Source organism: Humulus lupulus, chromosome 9 (assembly GCF_963169125.1).
Source record: "Humulus lupulus chromosome 9, drHumLupu1.1, whole genome shotgun sequence".
NCBI lineage: Eukaryota > Viridiplantae > Streptophyta > Magnoliopsida > Rosales > Cannabaceae > Humulus > Humulus lupulus.
Genome location: NC_084801.1, coordinates 94,182,487 through 94,207,013, shown reverse-complemented (window position 1 = coordinate 94,207,013; position 24,527 = coordinate 94,182,487). Strand labels below are relative to the sequence as shown.

Here is a 24,527-nt window from a genome sequence, read left to right as displayed (position 1 = left end):
CTTATTGAAAGTCAGGCAAAAAAAAGAAAGAAAATGAGATAATGATTAAGACAAAATCTGAAAAGAAAATCTAAATCATTAATAATTTATAAAAAGGAATTAATAAAACTTAATCATTTCTCAAAGGAATATCTGGTTACATATGTAGCATAAAATTACAATAACCCAAATCCAAATCTAAAATTACAATACCTGGTTACATATATCTATATCTGTCTCTCACACAATTTCAATGAATGTAATCTGCAATCTTTTATTTTCTTTAATTAGATTGGGTCTAATTTTATTATTGCATATCTAGTTAGAAATTTAAATTATTTTTAACAATTATGGCCTGCAATGACACTAATCATTTATATTATCATGGTTTTTATTCCAATCAGTATATTGTGCTCTGCATTTTGTATAGTAGATTGAAAAAGATTGCCCTCTTATGGTGTTGTTCTTGATTTTTTTATATATTGTAACATCATTTAGTAGATTGATACTCATATGCAGATATGCTTTATGTATAGATTTTTCATAGGGAAATCCTCATCAAGCCAATATATTTGATGATCTTGGTATATATATATGTTACATTTGAAATGATGTAATCCATGTAGTTGGAATAGAAGGGAATGCTTCTCCTGTAACTAGTTAGTGCCAAAGAGCCTTGTCCAAATGGTCCTTTTGAATTTTCCTGCAACATGCTTTAATACCTTATTGATTGCTTGGCAAACTCTGAGCTTTAATTGTCTTATTTCTTGTACTTGATTTATTTCTCTGCTCTGTTTGCAGAGGCAAAATCTGGTCAAAGGGAATATGCAACTATTTTCAGTGGAACAACAGAGAAGTCAAGCTCTGGAAGCTCATGCTGCTGCTTTTGCACAATTTAAAGTGCGTAAATTAACTTCTCCCTCTCTTTATCTCTCTTAATTCTCTTGTTTTTTATTGCACTTGGTATGCATATCATATATGCATATTTGTTGATTGATTGTCGAATTTATACAGGTTCCATGGAATGAGAATCCTTCTACTCTCATTTCCTTTGCAACAAAGACTTTTGATGCTGGCCAAATTACATCAAAGCTGCATGTTATAGATCTTGGTGCCCAACCAGGTTAGCTTAGTATTATTTAATTCACCCCCTTTATTAAAAAAAACAAAAATGTTTGATAGGTCTAGAATCTTAATCAGAAATTTATTCCTTTCTTTCTGTCTTGATGAATAATTTTTACATCCTTTTGTTGGTTCATCACAAATTAATATTCCATGAATGATTTCAGGTTGTCCAGCGATTCCAAGAACTGTTTGCGCAAACGAAGTATAAAGAAGCTGTTGAACTTGCTGCTGAGTCTCCACAAGGAATTCTTCGTACTCCTGATACAATTGCCAAATTTCAGGTTTTTCCACTTTGCTTTTGTTGTCATGTTGGTGTCAAGTTATTCTGTAACTTTTTACTATGTATATTTAAAGTAATTCTCAAATTCAGGTTGTGTAGACTGTAGAATAGACAAACTCTCTGTCAATGATACAGAACGTGGCATTCCATATTGTGGCAGTTTGTTACTATGGGATACCTGTCAAAATGGCTATTTCCATTTGTTTAGAGGGCTGGGGATCGGAGACCAATTTCAAATGGTTGTTTCTATAATTTTTAAACAATTGGAAATTTATGAACCTAATTGAGATAAAAGTACCAGTCAATTACTTGGAAAAAGACAGTATCAGGCAGCTCGAATAGAAGTGGAATTGGATATTACAATACTTTTAAGTTATACTAAACCTTTATGATTAGTAATTAATTCTTATTCTTATTGTTGCAGAGTGTTCCTGGACAAACTGGGCAAACACCACCCCTTTTGCAGTATTTTGGTACTCTCTTGACCAGAGGAAAGCTTAATGCTTTCGAGTCATTGGAACTATCACGTCTTGTTGTGAGCCAGAACAAGAATAATTTGTTGGAAAATTGGCTAGCAAAAGACAAATTAGAATGCAGCAAGGAGTTAGGAGATCTTGTGAAGGTTAGCATTATGGAATTTGTTAATTACACAGTCCTGTGTTTCTTTTCTCTTGGCAATAATTTAGTTGTTTACTTCAAATAATGCCTGTGTCATGTTGTTTATGGTATGTCTTAGTTTCTTTTTAATTATTTAATTATTTAGGTTTCTTCCTCCAGTATTGGATGTGAGATTCTAACTAGTCTAGTATTGGTTATCTGAAAATCTCATCTTCTCAAGCTTCAGTTTTTTTTAATTCATTTTGGTATCTTAGTAGTGATTTTTTTTTTAATTCAAGCTTCAGACTTGTCCTATTCTGCTTCTAGTTTTATTGATGTTGTTATGTCTACCATTTCTCTTGCTTCTGATGGTACATTTAGGTTTGCTTTTGATGTTGTACTTCCTTTGATAATTCTAGATATGCATGTGCTTTGGTTTCCTCTGTTTTTATAGCTTCTTCCACTGCAGCAATTTTCAACTTTTATGTTGGATGACTAATTATAAACAATGTTTAGTAAACTCAAAATTGTCTATAGTCTGATTACTTTGAAGAAATAAGAATTTCTATTTAATGACACATTTGGTATATATATTGTTATTAGCTTGTTGTTGTCTCGTCTGTTTGGGAGTATTTCATGGCATAAATTGCATGTATAGACACTGAGATTGATAGACTTAACTGGTTGTGAGTTTAGGCACCTAAGGGATGGCTTGTACTAGTTGGCTAAAAGCTAATTTAATCACAGTTATACCCAGCTAGCTGTTAGTTACCAATTCTCTCTTTTATTTTGTTTATGTTTTTCTACATGCTTATGTGAATATAGTGGTTTGATCTGAACGATTTTTTGTCTTATTTTGTGTTTGATTTTTAGTATCTAGCTTCTGTTTTTCTTCTACTTCTGGGGGTCTCTACTATTGGAGTACCAAGCATGCTTAGGTCTAAAGTTTAGTACCTGTTTGAGCTCCATATTCTATTACACCTCTCCTTTAAATGAGATATGAGATTCGATGCATCTTGCTATACCCTGCTGTTTCGTCAAGTTTTGGAGTTATTACAAATTTAATTTAAACTTTATATGCTTACAGGTGGAAACTATCTTAAGTCTTATGTTCTTAATAATAAAATGACTTTTTTTCTACAATGTGCAGGTATATTGAGATGATTTATTTGGAGCAATTCTTGACAACATTTGTAGTTGAGGCCTTTAGAATGGAAGAATGTATTTCACTAATTTTTGTATACATTTCTTGTTTTGTATTTAGTAATAAAGGAATCTGAATTGGGCATAAATTATGTTGTAATATGATTTCTTAAGCCTAGACTAGTAGACTAAATATTGTAATTCCATTTGAGTAATTGATAAAAATCTATTTATGTTACCTTTTTTTGCTTCAACTTTCATATTTGTTTTCCTAGTTTTGTGGAAGTAAAAAAAGATTATGTTTCTCTAATCTAATATAACACATGTGTTATACTAAAGTGTAGTATAACACAAAAAATGTGTTATACTAAAGTGTAGTATAACACAAAAAAAATGTTATACTAAAGTGTAGTATAACACAAAAAAAGTGTTATATAATCGACTATAAATAACATAATTAAACACTTATCAATATATTAAAATAACACAGAAATTGTGTTATCGTTGATAGTACAATAACACATCTGTATAACACTGATAAAGTGTTATGTAAAGTACCCTAACCTACGATAACATAGTCGGTCTTAACACATCAGAAAGTATTATCGTATGTATTGATAACACATTTTCGATGTTATTAAAAGCATTTTTTCTTGTGGTGTGAGCTCCCTGCCCTACGACACTCTCACTCCATATCTCATCTTCTATGTCCTCTATAATAAGGGCCCTCCCTACCGCCTGAGCATGGGTAGAAATCTCATGTACTGGAGAGATCCCAACTCTCTGGGCTACCCCAGAGTTCAATTCTCAAATGAATCATTCCTTCCGAGCCACATCCGTTGGTACCAAATCAAAAGCAAATTTGGCGAACCCATCAAATTCATTAACATATTTCGTGACCATCTTACTACCCTGAACCAAGTTCATAAACTCATTGGTCTTCATAATTCGAACTGCGTCACAGTAATACCTTTCATTGAATAATTGTCTGAATTCCTCCCAACCCATCATGACAACATTTTGTGTTTTGGATACCACTTCCCACCACATTCGGGCATCCTCTCGCAGCCTATATGTGTCACAAGCCACTGTATCATTGCCTACTACTCCCATATAGTCAAGGATGGAGCTAATCATGCCCATCAACTATTCAGCTCTGAACGGATCCAAGTCTTTCTCAAAAACTAGAGGATGATGCTTCTGGAATCTTTCATATAGTAACTCCCATCTTCCCCCCCTCAGGTTGAATGGAAACTGGTGCTATTTCTATCAAAACATACGGAACAGCATTCCCTGACAGAACTCATTGTCTCAACCACTTAATCTCCTCCTCCTGATTTTGCAGTCTTGTCTGCATGCCAGCAAACATCTGTTGCAAATTCCAGGGGCAGATGGAGGGTTCTCGCTTACATATTTTGTTTCTTTTTTTTTTCCTTTCAATTGTGTGAACATGCCTTCTAGAAATTATTTCTACTTGATAATTTTTCTATAAATAGGGAATTTACTAACATTTTCACTATTTGGTCTAGGTTCATGACATTCTCTTGCATGCTCACCATGCATGCCATGTACATCCACACACACAATCAATAAGTCTATCACTGCTAACCATGCACACACATGCACACAATCAAAACTCATGCACAAAAATTTACAAATTAATTAAGTATTTAATAATAATTAAAAATCAATTAAACAATTAAAGACTTAACATTTAAATAATTAAATTTAAAATGACCTAACACAAAAACAAATCAATAATAATAAATAAAAGAAAGATTGGTGCCCTACATGCTAGTAATAGTGTGAGTGCTTGGGTGGTACAAAAGGTTGTGATTTATGATATATTTTCAAGCAAAAAATATTATAATATATTTATTAATATTTTTAAAGGGATCATGAGTAACTAAAGTAGACAAAGATTCTGAATATTTATTTTATGCTTTTAGCTAAGTTATATTAATATTATATATATTTTGATCACATCATAGTTGTTAGTTTGCGGACATGTATAGTGATGATGACGAGAGGTTAAGTAACTGTTTACCGAGTTTTTCGGAAACGAATAACTAACAGAATAATAAAAAGATAAGAACTGTAGAAATGCTGAAATGTAACTAAACAAACAGTGTTTTTACGTGGTTCAGGCGTTAACAAGCCCTAGTCCACGAGTCGATGTTATTATATTTGGAAAAGGTTACAATAAGATGGCTGGTGCACAAGAACTTCACACACTCACAGTGTTTCTCTCGGGTTCTCTTGAAGAAGATGAAGCTAGAGAGATTTTAGTAGAGTTTTTGCTATGTGATTTGTCGGTCGTCCCTCTTCTTGTAAAATGAAGGGGTCTTTATAGCTAGGGTTTCGGATTAGGGTTTTTCTCTACGTACCTGAGTCTTAATTACACCAGCCATAAATAGGGGATACAATTACTGTAGTAGCATGGCTACAAGACTCTATGTGGGTATATTTACGTGAAAGTATGGGGAACACACAAAGTCAGCCGTCTTTTCCAAGTTGTCAGCGGAACAGTAGGCGAAAAGGTACCCTTAGGCGTGCTGGGATGTGTGCGGCTTTGACCTGACGGGCGTGTCAGGCGGGATTCTGTGTCAAACGGATATCGTTCCAAATATGCCTTCTCCCGGACTCGACCGTTCGGTTTTGTTCTGTGCGAGGCACGGAACTGTTTCCGCGGAGACCACTCGAAGAGCCTCTCCTGGAAGGGGCCTCCCCGAGGGGTATCCTTAGGGAGTCCGGGAGAGTCGACGAGTTTCCGTGTTGTGCTTGTTTGGAAGAGTAATCCGGATGCTACACAGGAGAGGCGAAGCCTTTCTGTCCATCCGCGAGCTCTGGTCACCTACCATGAAAGACATCGATAATTCTGCTTCCCCGAGGACATCAATCTAAACGCTATCCGGAAATCTGGATAACAGTAACTAATAACCTATAAAGACGAGACTAATTGAAAGACCTCGGACCTTTAAAACTACTAAGACATACTACTTTCTTTTGAATGCATACATAAAATAATAAAACTTTATTATAAAAAATCCAAAAGTACGGGATCCCATTGTTCATACATAAAGTAATAAAGAAAACAAAAAATTTATTTAAATATTCAAAGTACTAAGTGCAGAAATTTTAACAACATAATTCAAAAGAATCAAAAATAAATAACGTCATCCTCGATCAATCCCATCAGTTCCTCACCCAATACACAAGCCAAAGCCACCTTGAATCCATTCCGCCTTCCATGTTCATTTTCCTGCACAATCTAAATAAAAAGGAATGATCCTAATGCCCAGTAAGGAAAAACTACTAAAATCATAAAATATAAAACATAAAGTAGACTACAATATTAATGGTCATTAACTCATTATCATAGTATGCAATAAAACCGCTATAGTCCTCTTAACTACTATTTTAGAGGTAGGTTTAGACACAACTATAGTCTATGATAACGATAAAAATCTTGGGATTTGCTATCTAAGTAACCATATTTCCCAAGTGACTATAAACTTAAAAAAAAAATGCACATACAAACACATAGCACATAAAATCTAACTTATTTTCCTTACCAAAACTGGGATATTAGAGACAAGTGTGGGATTGGAAACTCCTAAAACAAACATTAAAAATCACAAGTTTCCTAAAGAAAGAAGATGAAGAGAAGATCTAAACCATTAAAATAAATACTTACCAAAATCTTAAGTTTCAAAGATACCGAGTACATAACCAAACGCCATTATAACAAATTAGGATTTGAACTGAAAGAAATGAATAATAAGAACAAAGTAGGATTTGAGGATTAAGAGTACCTTAGATAGCTAGAGGTTTGATCTGTACCTCAAACACCGAAATCACACTATAGCTTACTTCCCAAGTGTTTAAAAAAGCTTAGATTTGAAAGATTTTAACCCCAAACCCTAGTGTTTATCTTTAGAACGAAATTGACAGCTTAGAGGCTCTGAGAAGTGTTTGAAAGATGATGAAAATGGCTAAGTTAAAGGTCCTATTTATAGAGTTAAATGAGTGAAACTAACTCCCATTAAAATGAATAAATAAATGAATAGAAATGGAATTTTTTGCTCAACAAATGCCTAGAACTCGATCAAAATCGTTTAAGAACAAGTCCAAGTTGTTGAGGGTTGTTTCTAGCTTCGAATTCCACGGAGTTTCAAAAATGGCTACTGGAGCCGATATATCGCCCCTTAGGTGATATATTGCCTCCATTGTTTTCCCGAGGCTCCGTGGTTTCTTTCATGCAAAGTCGACGTGTTTTTCGTATTAGCATAGGCAATATATCGGCTCCTATAGCTGCGATATATTAGCTTACTCTGATGTACTAAACCATGTTTTTGCACATTTTAAGCACACTTAAAGCTGTTTAAACTACTTTGCCTCAGTAATACGAGGTCCTAGCATTCGAGGGAAGGTTCTAGACTTCCTAGGTTTATCCTTTATTTTTTTTATTCATTTTAATCCTTAATAAACATACATGTGACAAATGTCACCTTCTCAATTATTCTATCTAAACCATAGGTTATAATAAATAATATTTATAGGACCAATTACATTAATTAAACCATGTCATAAAATTAATATTTCTAAACTATAGACTAGACTCATAAAATTCATAACTAGCTCTATGAGTTTCCAAATAATTCCCGGCTTGAACCAATATCACGAAAATTAAAATACTACAGCATAAGATACTACTATCAAACTAAGTAAAATTTTGAGGCACTACAATTTTCCCCTACTTGAAAGAATTTCGTCCTCAAAATTTACTTACCATACAATTCTGGATACCATGCTTGGATATCTTCCTCCAATTCCCACGTTACCTCCCGTTCTGTGCTCTTCCACCGTAATTCCTTCACCCCCTTCTCCAGGATGTGAACCGGTCGTTCCTCATAACTTAGGCTTTTGGGAGTGCTAACCTATCCTACCTAAGAACATGGGATGGGTCTGACACATATCTACGCAGCATCGACATGTGAAACGCATTGTGGTTATCTGCTAGAGTTGGCAATATGGCTAATCTATATGCTACTGGTCCCACCTTGTGCAATATCTCAAAAGGACCTATGTATCGGGGACTAAGTTTGCCTTTCTTCCTGAATCACTTCTCTCCTTTCATTGGAGATATCCTTAAGAAAACTTGATCTATGACCTTGAATTCCACATCTTGTCGTTTGGTATCCACATAACTCTTTTGTTGACTCTGAACAGTGGGATGTGCTTCCTAATTAGTTCCATTGCGTCTTGAGCCTCTCTAACAGCCTCGGGTCCAAGTAGTTGTCTTTCTCCTACCTCGTCCCAATGTAACAGCAACTGACATTTCCTTCCATAAAGTAGCTCATAGCGCGCCATACCGATCGTTTCCTAGTAGTTGTTATTGTATGTTTTAAATACTTAATCCATGCAACATATCTTCTAAAATCTGTATGGTATGCTCGAACTTTCCATCAGTCTGACGATGAAATATCGTACTGACACTTAGATTGGTACCCATGGCTTGCTACAAGCTTCCCCAAAATCATAATGTGAACACCAAACCTCTATCGGATACTATGGTCTTAGGGATTCCATGCAGTCGTACCATTTCTCAAACATAGATGTCTGCGTACTGGTCCGCATAGCACGTGGTGTTGACAGGCAAGAAGTGAGCTGACTTTGTGCATCTATCTACTGCAACCCAAGTCGAGTCAAGCAGCTTGCTTGTTAGTGGTGGTCTTGTCATAAAGTCCATGGCTATTTCTTCCCACTTCCATTCTAGAATACTAAGCGGTTGCAATAAGCCTGGGGGTCGCTCATGTTCTACCTTGATGGTCCCAAAATGGGTATGTTTTAAATATTTATATCACAAGCGCACGAATCGTTCATATAGAATAGTGATCGTGTAAGCAATTTTAATGCAGCATGATCAGAATAGACAATAATTTTAAACTCTAACAAATAAGATCTGAATTTCTCCAATGCAAAAACACTAGCAATTAATTCTTTCTCGATTGTGGAATAATTTAATTGAGCATCATTTAAAGTTTTGCTAGCATAGTAAATTACATGAGGTATTTTTTCAAATCTTTATCCTAAGACAGCACCTATAACATAATAAGCATCACACATTATTTATAAAGGTATTTTCCAATCAAGGGTTCGAATAATGGGTGTAGTAGTCAACAAATTTTTCAATTTCTCAAAGGCAACATGGCAATCATTATTAAAGACAAAAGCATTTTCTTTTCCAAGTAAATGGCACAAAGGCCGAGAAATTTTGCTAAAGTCTTTTATAAATCTTCTATAGAAACCAACATGGCCTAAAAATGATCTAATTTCTTTCACAGTTTTAGGTGGGGAAGTTTTGAAATAAGATCAACTTTTGCTTTATCAACTTTTATTCCCTCAGATGAGATTACATGACCAAAAATGACATTTTTCCCAACTAAGCACAAGGCTTTTCTCTTTGCAACGAATTAAAACAAGTGAAAGATGGTGGAAAAATTCATCAAAGGAGGAAATAAAGACAGAAAAATCATCCATAAACACTTCAAGAAATCTTTCAACCATGTCAGAAAAAATTGAAATCATACACCTTTGAAAAGTCGCAGGTGCATTGCACAATCCAAAAGGCATGTGACGATAGGAAAAAGTTCTGAAAGGGCATGTAAATGTAGTCTTTTCTTGATCTTCTAGGGCAATGGGGACTTGGTTATATCCCGAATGCCCATCAAGAAAGCAATAATATGCATGGCCAGCTAAACATTCAAGCATTTGATCAATAAAGGGTAATGGAAAATGGTCTTTTCTAGTAACACTCTATAGTCTATGTACACTCTCCACCCTGTTTGTACTCTAGTAGGGATTAATTCATTTTTCTCGTTTTCAACAACTGTGATCCCAGACTTCTTAGGCATAACTTGAACTAGGCTAACCCATTGACCATCAGAAATAGGGTAAATGATACCTACGTCTAATAATTTTATGACCTCTTCTCTAACTACTTCTTACATATTTGGATTTAGCCTTCTTTGACATTCCCGAGAGGTTTTAGCGTTCTCTTCTAGATGGATTCTATGCTTACTTATGGATGGGCTAATTCCTTTAATGTCTCCAATGGTCCAACCTATGGCTTCTTTATGTTTTCTAAGGACATCTAACAATTTATCTTCTTGTTCTTTATCTAAGGTGGATGCTATGATAACAGGTAAGGTTTCAAACACTCCTAGAAAAGCATATTTTAAATTTTCTGGCAAAGGTTTAAGCTCTAACTTTGGAGACTCGGAAATTTATTGAACATGATCTAAGGGTGAAATAGGTTCAACTTTGGTTTCATTTAAGGGTATAGACTCTAGAAAAGAATTCAAATCATCATTAGAATCATCAACATGCAAGTTCATACCAAAGTATTTTTCACAAAAGTCAAGTAAGTCATCTCCTTCATATTCACAAATACTTTCATGTTAACTTCATGCACTTCCTCACACTCAACAAATTTAGCAACATTAAAAACATTCAATTCAACAGTCATATTTCCAAAATATAATTTCAAAATACCATTACAATAATTAATGATTGCATTAGATGTAGCTAAGGATGGTCTACCTAAAATGATAGGAATTTGAGCATGCACATATTCCACAAGTTGAGTATCAAGAACAATGAAGTCAAGAGGAAAGTAAAATTTATCAACTTTGATTAAAACATCCTCTATAATGCCTCTAGGAATTTTCACGGAATGATTGGCTAATTGAAGAGTTATAGAAGTAGGTTTTAGTTCACCAAGACCAAGTTGCTTATAAACAAAATAAGGCAATAAATTCACACTAGCAACCAAATCAAGTAAAGCCTTGTTAATAAAATGATCACCAATAATGCATGAAATTGTGGGTCACCCAAGATCTTTATATTTAACAAGACTCTTATATTGAATAATGGAACTAGCTTGTTCAGTTAAAAATGTATTTTTAGGAACATTACTGTTTCTTTTTATAGTACAAAGATTCTTCAAGAATTTAGAGTAGGCAGGGATTTGTTTAATGACATCTAAGAAGGAGATATTGATACTAACTTGTTTAAAAACTTCTAAGATGTCATTATATTGGCCGCCTTTTTTAATTGGAAGTAATCTTTGTGGGAATGGGGCTTTTGGAATGAAAGGATGGATTGGAGTTTCCTTGTTTGAAGAGCCATTGGCATTAGAACTAGAAGGTTGACTCTTTTCTTTTTCTTTTTCAACCTCGGGTATGTAATCGGGTTTGACAATGTTCTTTCCGGACCTAAAAGTTGAAATTGATTTGACTTCTCCATTATGACTAAACTTTCCTATCTCATATTGACCTTTCAGATTTGGGATAGGTTGACTAGGGAGTGTTCCTTTTTCTCTATCAGCTAAAGTAGTAGCGAGTTTTCCTACTTGTGTCTTGAGTTTGGTAATCGATTGAGACTGATTTTGTAGGATTTGTTGAGTGGATTGCATAAATTGTTGTAGAGTATCTTCTAAGGAAGGTTTCCTTTGTTGAGGATATGGTTGATTTTGTGGGGCAAGAGTTTGGTTGTGCGTGTTGTATTGGTGCCCTTGATTCATTTGAGGTTGGTTTTGTCTCCATGAAAAGTTTGGATGGTTTCTCCAATTTGGATTATAAGTGGATGAAAATGGGCTATCATTAGGTTTCCCATAAGAATGAAGAGCATTAGCCTCCTCAGAAAAGGCTTCTTGGTAGGAAGGACATAATTGGGCATTATGGCAAGGACTAGAACATATATAACAAACATCTTTTCTTGGTTGTATTGGAGAATTTATAGTTTGGCTTATGGCTAAATCTTCTACTTTTCTCATTAATTTGTCCAATGATGTTCTTAAGTCTAATTCATCTTTTACTTCATAACTTCCTCCTCTTTTTGGTGAATTAGTTGACCTAGACCTAGGATCAAAATAATTCCATTATTGTGAATTGACAGACAAATCTTCAAGGGCGTCCCAAGCCTCTTGTCCTTGAAATTTTCAAAAAATTCCAGTATGCATAGATTGAATCATTTGACGATTAGAGGGAGTCACACCATCGTAAAAATATTTTACAAGTCTCCATTTTTCAAAACCATGATGAGGACATTTTAATAATAAATCTGTAAATCTTTCCCAACATTCATAAAACTCTTCATTATCTTTTTGAAAAAACTCGGAGATTTCTCTCCTTAGACTATTAGTTTTAGACATAGGAAAAATTTTCAGCAAGAATTTATTATAAAGTTGATCCCATGTAGTTATAGATCTCGTGGGAAGGGAATTTAACCAAACTTTTGATTTTTCTTTTAATGAAAAAGGGAATAATCTTAGTTTGACCGACTCATCAGAAAAAATTTTGAAATATAAATGTTGAGAAAATTTCTAAGAAATATTTGATATGCATGTAAGGATCCTCTCTATCTAACCCATAAAAAGATGGCAACAATTGAATGATTGATGGTTTAAGCTCAAAATGGGTAGCAGAAGTGGTAGGAAAAACAATACATGAAGGAGCATTAGATGAAATGGGTGCAAAATATTCAAGCAAAGTTTTTTCAAGCACAACATTTTCATCAACAATATTTCTATTAATATTAGCAATTGGTTCCATGTTGCTCAAATTTTTACTGACACTTTCAATTTCAAAAAAAAGATAAACGTCTTTTTACTAATCAACTTTGAGAGTTACATTTCCAATGATGCATACAATTTTTACAAACAAGGCAACAAAGATGATCTCAAACAAACAATTTTCTGATGTGGAAGATCAGTTAAAACTGCAACCACAAAGCATACTTAGAATTTTTAGAGATTTCACAACAATATAATTTTTATGGTTTACCTTTCTCTAGGCCTATTTGATTCCACTTACTCGCGTACTACAAACAACTCCCCAAGGTTAATTAGTAGAGGCGGATTGGGAATTTTGTTCAAATTTCCTTTAAGCAAAAATTGCTTATGGTAAAAGGACAAGATTTAGGTTTTTTTTCACAATAATAGGATAAAAGACAAAGAAAAATAAGGTAAAATTAAATAAGACTAACAAAAATTAGGCAAGACTAGGGAGGCATAGCATGCAATCAACCATAACAAAATAAGGTAAAAATTAAGAGGCACAAGTGCCATCAACTAAAACATAAGATAAAAGACTAGGAGGTAAAATTGCCATCAACTAGTAAATTGCAAAAACATAAAATAAAAATAACAACAAGATAAATAAAGAGAATTACAACAAAGGTTAGGAGGCACAAGTGCCGTCAACTAACAAAGAAATACAAGGAATAAAAACTACAAGAAAATTAGGAGGCACAAGTGTCATCAACTATAAAAATTAAAAAAGATAGAAAGGAGGCACAAGTGTCGTCAACTAAAAAAAAGCAATAAATATAAATATATAAGTAAGCCTTTGTATAGGTGGTAGAACCAATTTTATTTTTGTCTTTATTTTTAGTTTTTATATAATTATATATTTTTGTATACATAGTTTTTTTTTCTAAGTGCAAAAATTTAAATAACTAGTAGAAGAATTCACTAACCTTGAGAAAAAGTTCGTTTCTTTTCTTGCAACTCCCCGGCAACAGCGCCAAAAACATAATGGTCCCAAAATGGGTATGTTTTAAATATTTATATCGCAAGCACACGAATCGTTCATATAGAATAGTGATCATGTAAGCAAGGATGTCGAACCTAAAGGAGTTGTCTAAAATAAAAAGAAAACTATCTTCAACCAAAATTAATAAATTCTAACCTAGCTCCAAAGATTGATGAGATTTAATGTCATGAACATAAAATAAAAGATTTAAAGTAAAGTTATTTAAGAGGATAAAAATAAACCAATTATGATTTGAAAATAAGTTGTAAAAGAAAGATTATTAAGATACTAGAATCCACAAAATGTAAGTTTAATAATACTTATTAGTATATTGATTCCCAAGTTTTAGTGATAGTTAAAATAAGTCAAACTATCATTTTCCTGATAGATTTATACTTTTAAGCACAAATTAATTCTAAAAAGATAGGATTTTTCTTCACTTTTCAAAACAATATAATTTCAAAGTATTTAATGTGAATCAACCTAATGAAACAACAAAAAATCAAATAACTTTATTTTAAGGCAAAACATAATAATTTTGCTCTAAGCATTTGATGTGTACAATTTAATGACACATCTTACACAAAGCAATATTATCTAACAATCCAAATTATAAGATATTAAATATGAAAGACATATATGAAGAAGAAAAATCCATAAACTTTGTTGCATTACAAGGGAAATCAACAGACAACATAAATATTATCTAGTTACAAGTTGCTTCATCATGATCATTGTTGACGGTAAGAACTCGTCAATGATATAAGGTTAGAACACTCAAATTATGTTGTGAAAGATAGCCAAGAATAAGATGGAAAGAACTTCAAAGAGAAGAAAATACAGAATTACATTGGAGCAAAGATCATATATTCCTTAATTGTTTGTCCATACAATGAATTTTCCAACCCCTTAACCGGAGGGGTCGAAACCTATTTATAGGTGGGCTCTATTGGCCCCTGATACAAGTAGGTCCCAGGGGACAAGGACGTATGTAGGTATAAGGTCAGGATAGTGGCTCAGGACATAGTGGTGTCTACCCTGACAATGCCAAAGTAGTGGTGCACGACATCGTCTGTTGACTCTTGTATATGGTCGGGGGTGCTCAGGTAGTGCCTCCACTCTTCGTACAAGTTCATACCACCACTACTCGTCAGACGCGGATGACAGGGCCACGCCTCTATCCTCTTCATGATCGTACATCCCATATCAATACATGTACCTTGTACCCATTCATCCTCATCAATTCATGTTTGGCACCTAATGATTATCTGACATACTCGTTTGGTGTTTCCAAGTGTTCCTAATGCACATATCAAGGAGGCTCCAAATTTTACATGTCATGAGAAACCAAGGTGCGGGGGTGCCTCGCTGGTGGCACCTACTTCTCATAGGGAATTAGGGCCTCTTCAACGAGGCACGGGGTGTTTGTGGCGAGACAAGATGTATGCGGGAGGCCTAGTGAAGATCTTGCATAACAAGATGCTAGGGATCCTCTGAGGGTCTGACATAGCATATGACCCTTGGAAACCCTTGTTTGGATGCAATGGTCTATGTAGGTGGGACACGAGAGACCATGCGAGGCTGCACTCTTGCATAGCGAGGCTGGCCTAGGTGTGGATGCATGCCCCTATGGGCGCGGGACATGTGAGACGTAGAGAGGCTACACCCTCACATAGCGAGGGTGACTTGCATAGCGAGGCTGGCCTAGGTGCGAACGCATGCGCCTATGGGCGCAGGACACGTGAGAAGTAGCGAGGTTGTACCCTCGCATAGCGAGGGTGCCTCGGATAGCGAGGCTGGCCTATGGTGATCACACGGAGGCTAGACACAATGTTTCGCGTAGACGCGGCGTGCGGGAGGCTAGCCTTGAACCTCACATAGCGAGGGTGGTGCCTCGGGGTACCTGTGTTCGGGTGCTTGGGTGCGCATGGGAGCCTCGCATAGCGAGACATAGGGTAGCCTTACATGTCGAGTTCCTCATATGGCACCCCTTGAAGAACTAAACTTGGATGCATGTGTCTATCATCTTGACTCTTGAGCTTATCATCCTAGCGTACGCACATCGGACCTCGCTATACAAAGCCTTCAACAATGAACACTACTTCAAATATTTCTTAGGAAATTATTCAATATTTACACTTGCCCCCAAGTCTATAAGTGCAATTTCAAGTGTGCTTGTAGACTTTTTCTTCTTCTCTTGTTTGATATGTGTGGCAAGTTTTGGGAGACTCAACCTTGGCACGTTATCCAATGTTGCTTGAAGAAACACAAAGTGGATTTAGATGGTGTGTTTCTTTATAGTGTTCAAAGAAACACAAAAACCCACCAACTTTTGTGGGGATCCATGTGTGTCCCTAAGATTGAATAAGGACCAATCAATCCCAATCGCGGATCCCAAGGTTGTCCATACTCTTGATCTCCACCATTTATGTATATTGGATCCAATGGCTAGGAAGCCTTGACTTTCCTTATAAATACCCCAAGGCTTGAAGTCACTTCTCGACACCAAGACTTGCCTAACCTAGTGGTATTCCCTCTGAGCCACTTTCAAGAGCTCAAAGGTTTTATCCTCCATAGAATCATTCTTGAGGTAATTTTCTCTCCATTTCCTTTATTCATCCTCCTTCTTTCTCTCTTTTTTTTATTTATTTCTCCTTATATCGGGCTTGCATTGCGGTGACGCTAGGCATTCTCTTGATGCTAAGGTCTCGCCCTCACTTATCGCTCGACCGACCTTACGCCACCACAAGTCTATCCTTGCACACCTTCGGCTTCATACATATACCTCTAGGTATGCCTCCTTCCTCCAACGATACATATGCTTTCTTTATCTATTACGCGGGTGTAGAATTACTGGTTGTAATCCACTCATTCTTTCGAGGTTGTCATTCTCTTTTCGTATGGCCTTTCAAGTACGTATGCATAGACCCTTTTCTTATACCCCTCATACTCATGTTGTAGATATAGGGCTATCTTTACACACATACGCCCTCAAGTCTTAGCTGGTCCGTGGTGTCTAGGCGATGTCTCAAAGGTTCATCTAATGTTGAATTCATTGAGTTGTTATCCTCCGACTCTGTGACCGACGTTCGCAGACCCTCTAATCGTGGGGGTGTGCGAATGCTCTACCTCCAGAGACTGTCCTACCTCAGGCAAAAAGCGTGTGGCCTGGAGAAGGAGCTAGAATCTATTACTAGTGACGAGGGTTTTGGTTTCTCCCCATGGCATGTGACGTATGTTTCCCAGCTACAATCGGCCCCTCAGGATTTCCTTTTTGAAATTTCTTTCCTAGAAGAAAACTTTCCCCCTGAGCCTTTTTCCTTTTGAATTGACGAGTTTCCTAGTCATAGGGGTCCCTTCTCCAAAGGCGATAACTGTGAATCAGTTGAACATGAGTTTCTTTCTATGATCCCACCCACGCTTCCTCCCCTGCCCCTGGTCTTACGCCTTAGGGTCAAGCAAAGTGCTGGTAGATATAAGACACGTGGGGGGTCTTCCAGGATCCTGAGAAAGTCTATAGCTCACAAACTGCCTATCTCTGTCCAGGTACCTGAGATGCCGAAGAGAACCTCCGACAGTTTGGAAGACACGGGCAGGTCTAGCCTTACCAGCGTTAAACTTGCCAACATGTTAAAGGCTCATCAGCTATCATCAGATCTCAATTTCGTCATCCCGAAGCGTGATGAACGCGCAACTGAACCGCCCGAAGGGTTCGTGGCCTTCAGTGACTCCATCGTCAAATTGAGTGGGGATCTACCGCTTCACCCCTTCTTCATCAGAGTACTTAACTATTTTGAACTGGCGCCTCTACAACTGTCCCCCAACTCTTGGGTGATGCTCAACAGCTTATACGTGCTATACCAGCAGGTGCACTCTAGAGGGCCTTCCATGACCGAGGTTCATTACCTCTTCACTCTGAGGAAGAATTCATCTGCTCCTGGGTTCTACCAGCTTCAGAAAGCCACAGCCCATAAAGGGCATTCCCTCGTGGAGGGTTCCATTTCAAACAGGGGCTCATGGAAAATCGACTACTTCTTCACTTATAGCGGGTCCACCAATCACACTCGCTTCAACACTCCAAGTAAGGCAATTCTCACCTTAAGTTCATACATGAGAGGTTTTTCTTTTACACTGCTTTTCTTTCATGGTTTATCTAACCACAGTTATTTCTTTTCTCTTGGTGGCAAGTCTTGTAAGGGTTGTTGGTTCTACCTTGAAATCGCCTGCTCGTGATTGGGTGATGAAGATCATGAACTTGTCGATCTAGTGCAACCAAGCTTGTGCCCTTTTTACAGAGAGCAACCTTCACTTGTACAAGTTGCTGACCCTGGACCAAACCATCTCTGTATGCTCTGTCTCGTCTGAATCCGCAGGTATATGCTCCGTCTCATCTGAATCTACAGGTCCGTGGCTATACGGCCATGATGAAGGTAATTATGATGAGGTAGCCAATACGGACTATGTCTACCCATCGGGCGATCATATGGACATTGAGGAGATGGTGGTGTCTAAGAACTACTTGTGTCTACACTCTTTAGCCGGCAGGGCTAAGAATGTGGTCAACGACGGACATACCGGTGGTGTTACCTCTCGGATGCCACCATCGATGCCTGGCGATGAGTTTGCCTTCAAGGCCTCTGTCCCCCGCCCTTCTGTGCCTAAAAGGAAGTTCATCATTCCTTCATTTGTTGGGGCTCCTCTACCCTCGGTGGGGTGTTCTAGGCGAACATCTTCAGGCGCCTCTTTACCTAAGGAGATGACTCCGCACTCTTCTGCCCCCTGCACCTCTGCGGATGGATCAAGATCTTCTCGATCCCCTTCCCTGTCAAAACGTGCCTCGGCTAGTGCACACATCTCCCCCAGTCAAGCTTATGCTTCCACTTCTGAAGATCATCCTCTGGCAAGCCAGTATGGGGAAGCCATGAGCCATCATCTGGGAAACTTTCCCAAAGGCGAGTGGGGAACCTTACATAACGTCCCTGATGTTGAGCTAGAAGATGCCTATATGCGAGCCTCCTTGCATGTATTTGCCAAAACCTTCAAAAAAAAAATTAATGTTTGATATCGCTTGACCCTCGAGGCTGTATTCTATGTGTTTGCTCTTACTTAGGCTTCTATCCTAGGTCACCGGCTTATCGCCTCAAGCTCTTCATGGACACAACGGCTTCAGCACCAGCTTGAGCTGGCCATGGGGAATCTTTCGATGGTTGAGGCAGGGAAGGATACTTTGTCTGCTCGGGTCCGTGACTTGGAGGTCCAAGTGGCCGAGGCAGTTCGACAAAGGTATCCGCTTTAGCCCAAGCTACATCGACTTCTCGATCCCACACCAAGCTAGAAGCTACTATCCATACCCTGATAGAAAGGATTGCCATACTCGAGGTCGAGCTTGTAAATGTTGAGAACGGCATAGTTGAGCGTACGCTGCATGTCGTATGGAGGACCAACCCTGTCTTTGACCTGTCTCCCTTTGGAGATTATGCGGTTGAAAAAATCTCTGAGTGGAAGGGTCGGGATGGAAACTTGTAGATTTTTTTGCACTTGGTTTACATATATTGTTGCCATTTAACCCTTCATACCGTTTCCCCTTTTTCTTTTTGTGTTTATCGAACTTAAGGGACTTTGGTAAGTCCCTCTTATTACTATTATTTGTGGATTACATATCTTTTCCTTGATCTGATGATGATAATCTTTTTGGTGCTCCTTGATTATACTTTTAAGGACACGTTAACCCATTGGATTCTTGGGGTCCTTTTGTGTTCTTTACGCGCGCTTGTTACTTTTTGCGAGAAGCATCCTTCTCGTCATTATGCATAGTACTTTTTTGGCTAGCCGGCTTACTGGCCATTCAAGACTTATTGGGAGATTCCTTTCCTTACGGCCTCACCCCCCGCGAGGGTGTCAGCCTTTGGTTGGAGGTCATTCTTTTACACTATTCCGTTTATATTCATAAGGGTAGCTAATCCTTTTGAATATAAGAGATAGGATTTTTTTTCTTTTTTTTGCTTATACACGTGCCTCCTATCCTGCCCCCCAAGTGCTTGGTGAAATTTATTCCATCAGGCACTTTGGTTGATGCTCGCATAGAGAAGAAAAATAACATGCGAAGTTGTGAACAGTTTCATTTATAGTAGGCAGGTTACAGCGACATATATGAAATGTTTACATATACTTGGGAGGTTATCTAGGTAACCTCTTTGATTCTTATCTACTAAGTTAACATAACATGCAACAAACTAAACATAGATATTCTTTGCATCGGATGTGGAAGTCTTACTGGTACTACTTCTTCTGGTGTTCCGCATTCCATGCTCGAGGTATGACGGTGTCATCCATGCACGCTAGCTTATAGGTGTTTGGTGGTATGTATTGAGCAACTTTATAGGGTCCTTCCCAGTTCGCCCCAAGTACCCCCGCCACCAGGTCTCGTGTGTTGAGGAGTACTTTTCTTAATAATAAGTCTCCTACTCTGAACATTCACTCTCGCACCCTCGAGTTGTAGTACCTTGCTGCCCACTGATGCTATACCGCCACTCTCATTTGCGCCTTTTCCCTTCTTTCTTCTAGCATGTCTAAGTTTTCAGCCATTGCCGCATGGTTGACCTGGTCCTCATATGCCTGTATCCTGAAGGAGTTAACCTTCATCTCAATAGGGAGGACAGCCTCACATCTGTATGCTAAGGAGAGAGGGGTTTCTCCAGTGGTTGTGCACGGGGTGGTCTAGTAGGCCCAAAGCACATTAGGTAGCACCTCAACCCAAGCCCCTTTCATCTTCTCTAGCTTTATTTTTAGGTTCTTCTTAAGGACTTTGTTAATGGCCTCCACCTGAGAAGCTTCTCCTTATCCCTCTTTCCCTACAGTACTCCTTGAACATTTCCCTCTTAAACTGGGTGCCGTTGTCAGAAATAATTTTGTAGGGCACTCCATATCTGCAGACAATGAATTTGTTGACAAAGGTGGTGATATGCTTGGCTGTTATTTTTACTAGAGGTTCTGCTTCAACCCACTTGGTGAAGTAATCTACGGCTACGACTGCGTACTTTTCTCCACCTCTACCTGCGGGAAGGGCGCCAATCAGGTCTATCCCCTAGATAGCAAAGGGCCAAGGGCTAGTCATGCTAGTTAACTCAATCGGGGGTTTTCGAGAATAGTTTGCGTGCCTCTGGCATTTGTCACATTTCCTTGCGAAGTCATTTGCATCTCACTCCATGGAGGGCCAGTAGTACCCTTGCCTCATGGTTTTTCGAGCCATGGATGGTCCACTCGCATGGTTGCCGCACTCACCTTCATGTATTTCATACAGTACTTTCATTGCCTCCTTCTCATCAACACATCGCAAGAGTGGCACAGAAAATCCCCTCTTGTATAAGATCCCGTCTACCAAGGTGTATCGAGCAGCCTTATACACCAGCCTCCGACAAGGGTGGCTTCCCTAAGTGTTCGCAAGGGTGGCTACCAAGGTTTTTCCAGCAAGGGTGGCTTCCCTAAGTGTTCCTTCAACTTGATAAAAGCATCCTCACATTCTTCATCCCAAGTGAACTTTTTGCACCCTTTTAGGATGTTGAAGAAGGGGAGGCACTTGTCCGTAGACCTCGAAATGAATCTATTAAGGGCTGCCACCCGTCCCGTTAGACATTTCACCTCCTTCTTGTTCTTAGGTGGGCTCATTTCTATTAGGCCCTTTATCTTATGAGGATTAGCTTCGATGCCTCTGGATTTGACCATGAAACCTAAGAACTTTCCCGAGGATACACCGAAAGTGGACTTGAGTGGATTCAGCTTCATGCGGTACCTCCCGAGTGTGTCAAACATCTCACCTAGGTCTTTGTTGAGTTCTGCAGCATTTTTGGTTTTCACCAGCATATCGTCAACGTATACCTCCATGTTCCTCCCTATCTGGTTAGCGAACATTTTGTTCACCAATCTTTAAGGCACATGTGTTCTTTAATCCAAAAGGCATCACTTTACAACAGTAGAGTCCTTTATCCGTTATAAATGATGTATGCTCTTCGTCAACTGGGTTCATAGGTATCTGGTTGTATCTAGAGTAGGCATCCATAAAGCTAAGTAACTCATGCCCGACCGTCGCATCCACCAGCTGATCTATCCTTGGAAGCTGAAAACTATCCTTAGGACAAGCCTTATTGAGGTTTGAGAAGTCAATGCAAGTCCTCCATTTTCCATTCGGTTTTGGGACTAGCACCGGGTTCGATACCCATACAAGATAGAATGATTCGCGGATGAACCCATTGGCCTTCAACTTGTCAACCTCCTCCTTTAGGGCTGTGTACCTCTCTAGGTCAAGCATTCGTCTTTTCTGCCTAATGGGCCTCACCTCGGGGGCGATATTCAAATGGTGGCACATGATAGCAGGATCTATTCCCACCATGTCCTCGTGACTCCAAGCGAATACATCCAGATTATCCTTCAAAAACCTTACCAACTTCTCCTTCGCGTCGCTCTGAAGGCTTTTTCCCACCTTCAACTTTTGCAATGGCTCTTCCATCACCACGATTTCCTCTACCTCCTCCACAGGTTTGCCCCTGGCTTCTCCATGATTCTAGGGTCTAGTTCCTACGGGTTTGCGACCCCATGTACCACCATCGCCATCGATTCTCGCTGTTTCACAGACGTGCGAAGGGAGGCGTTATAACGCTCCCTTGCCTCTCTTTGTTCTCCTTTCATACTCGCTACTCCACCGAGAGTTTGGGAACTTGACGGCGAGGTGATATATTGAAGTTATCGCTTTCAATTCTCTTAGGGATGGTCTCCCCAATACTACATTGAAAGCTGAAGCACAATCTACCACGATGAAGTTTGCCATGACTGTGGTCTGTCTGGGTTGTTCTCCCATGGTGAGCGCCAATTCGATCACCCCTAAGGGTTGTATTGAGTCCCCCATGAATTCGTATAAGGAGGATTGACAGGGTTTCATCTGACGCCCAAACCCATCTTCTCCAAGGCAGGGCGATATAAGATATCCACGGAACTTCCGTTGTCTACGAGGACCCGATGCACCTACATGTTGGCCAACTAAACTGTCAACACCAAAGGATCATTATGGGGAAAGTGCACCCGTCATGCATCCTCCTCCGTGAAAGTGATTGAGTCATTTTCTCCCTTAAATCTTTTCGGGGGTCGTTGCTCCAAACTCATGACACACGGTGGTGGACTCCGTCTGGATTTTCTAGCGTACATGTCTCGACCCTTCCTGGACTCTCCCCCAAACCCCGGACCTCCGAAGATCATTCTCACTTCTCCTTGTGTCTCTGGGGCTCTTCCTTGTGCCTGTGGTATCATCAGCTCGTCCTTCAATTTCTGCTTTTCCCTTCTGACATATTGGCCTAGGCGCCCCCTGTGGATGAGCTCTTCAATTTCTTCCTTCAAATGGGTACATTCTGCCGTGGTATGGCCGATATCCTTGTGGTACTGACTGTATTTGCTAGGGTCCCTCTTGGACTAGTCTTTTCACATCGGTGGGGGCCTCTTAAAGGGAACCTGATCTTCATTTGTGAGGTAGATATGTTCTCTAGTGTCCGTCAGGCTCGTATAGAAGGTGTAAGACATTTACCTATGGTCGCTTTCGCATTTGGGCCTTCTCTGTTGATCATCTCTCAGCCCTTCATACGCCCTCTTCTTCTTCGCCCCATTCGACCCTTCATTGACTGGGGTCTTTACATGGGATTCATTTTTCCTACCTTTAAGTTCACATGGCCATCCTCCACACGAATGCACTTTTGTGCCCTTTCGTAGAAGTCATCTAGGTCAGTGACTTCCCTTTTGAGCATATTATCCCACAACTTGCTTCTCGGACGCACTCCGGCTGTGATGGCCATTTTTACCTCCCTGCGGGTCAAGCTCCCTACTTTGGCTGCCTCCATGTTAAACCTGTGGATGTAGCTCTTTAGACTCTCATTTTCTCCCTGCTTCACGTTGGCAAGGCTGGTGCCCGGCATTGTGTAATCACGCATGGTGTGATGCTGTTGGAAAAATTCATCAGAAAACTACTGCCAAGACCTGATGGACCCTGGTTGAAGTCTCTTGAACCATTTGTACGCAGGTCCCTTCAATGTGACAGCAAAGCAATGGCACCTGGCTCCGCTACTAATCCCCCTTAACTTCATCAGGTCGTTAAACGCGTCCAGATGGTACTTAGGATCTGTGTTTCCTTCATATGGGGTCATATAAGGCTCCTTGAAGTTAGCTGGGAGCCAGATGGCTTGGATCTCCTTAATGAAGGGTGATTCATGGTCGAACTCTTACTCAATGGCTTGTCCTCCAGATGCAGTGATGATCTTCCTCCGTAGGCTCCTCATTTCTGTGTCCAGGTCATGTATCCTCTTTTTCAAGGAATCTCTCAACATGGATGGGTTAGCATCTCCCTTTCCTTTGCCTTCCCGGGGCGCCATAGGAGGTGTAGTCCTTTTATCCGCCCTTTTCTTGTTGAGTTCCTCTCATAGATCTGAGGGTGTTTTCCTTGAGGTGACTTCGACGTCATTACGAGGGCCAACGTTGTTCTTCTGCTCTGGCCTCTAGGGCTGATTCGGTGGTCCAGGACATTTGTGTTGCTTCGTCCGGGGGGTATTACTGGTGGAGAGTCAAGTCCTTCCATCGTCTACCGGGATGGTGGTTTCTGCCCCCTCTTGACCTCTCTCTTTTCACTTAGGGAGAGATATGTTTGATTTCCCTTGTAACAGGCCATTTAACACCTATTGCATGTTCTCTAATGTGGTTTCTAGCCTTTGTTTCTTGCGGTGCAGTTCACGTATCTCCTCTTCATAGAGTCGAGATCTAGAACTCAAGCTAAC

The 24,527-nt window shown here is 39.1% G+C and overlaps 1 long non-coding RNA gene and 1 other non-coding gene across 2 annotated transcripts; both read left to right on the top strand.

Moving 5' to 3' along the window:
• The first annotated feature begins 999 nt into the window (after nt 1-999).
• LOC133801127 (uncharacterized) lies at nt 1,000-1,521 on the top strand. Its single transcript, XR_009876743.1, has 2 exons — nt 1,000-1,102; nt 1,269-1,521. It is a non-coding gene; the product is annotated as an uncharacterized LOC133801127 (long non-coding RNA).
• Nucleotides 1,522-12,219: 10,698 nt separating this feature from the next.
• Nucleotides 12,220-12,326, top strand: LOC133802738 (small nucleolar RNA R71). Its single transcript, XR_009877484.1, has one exon. It is a non-coding gene; the product is annotated as a small nucleolar RNA R71 (small nucleolar RNA).
• The last annotated feature ends 12,201 nt before the right edge of the window (nt 12,327-24,527 follow it).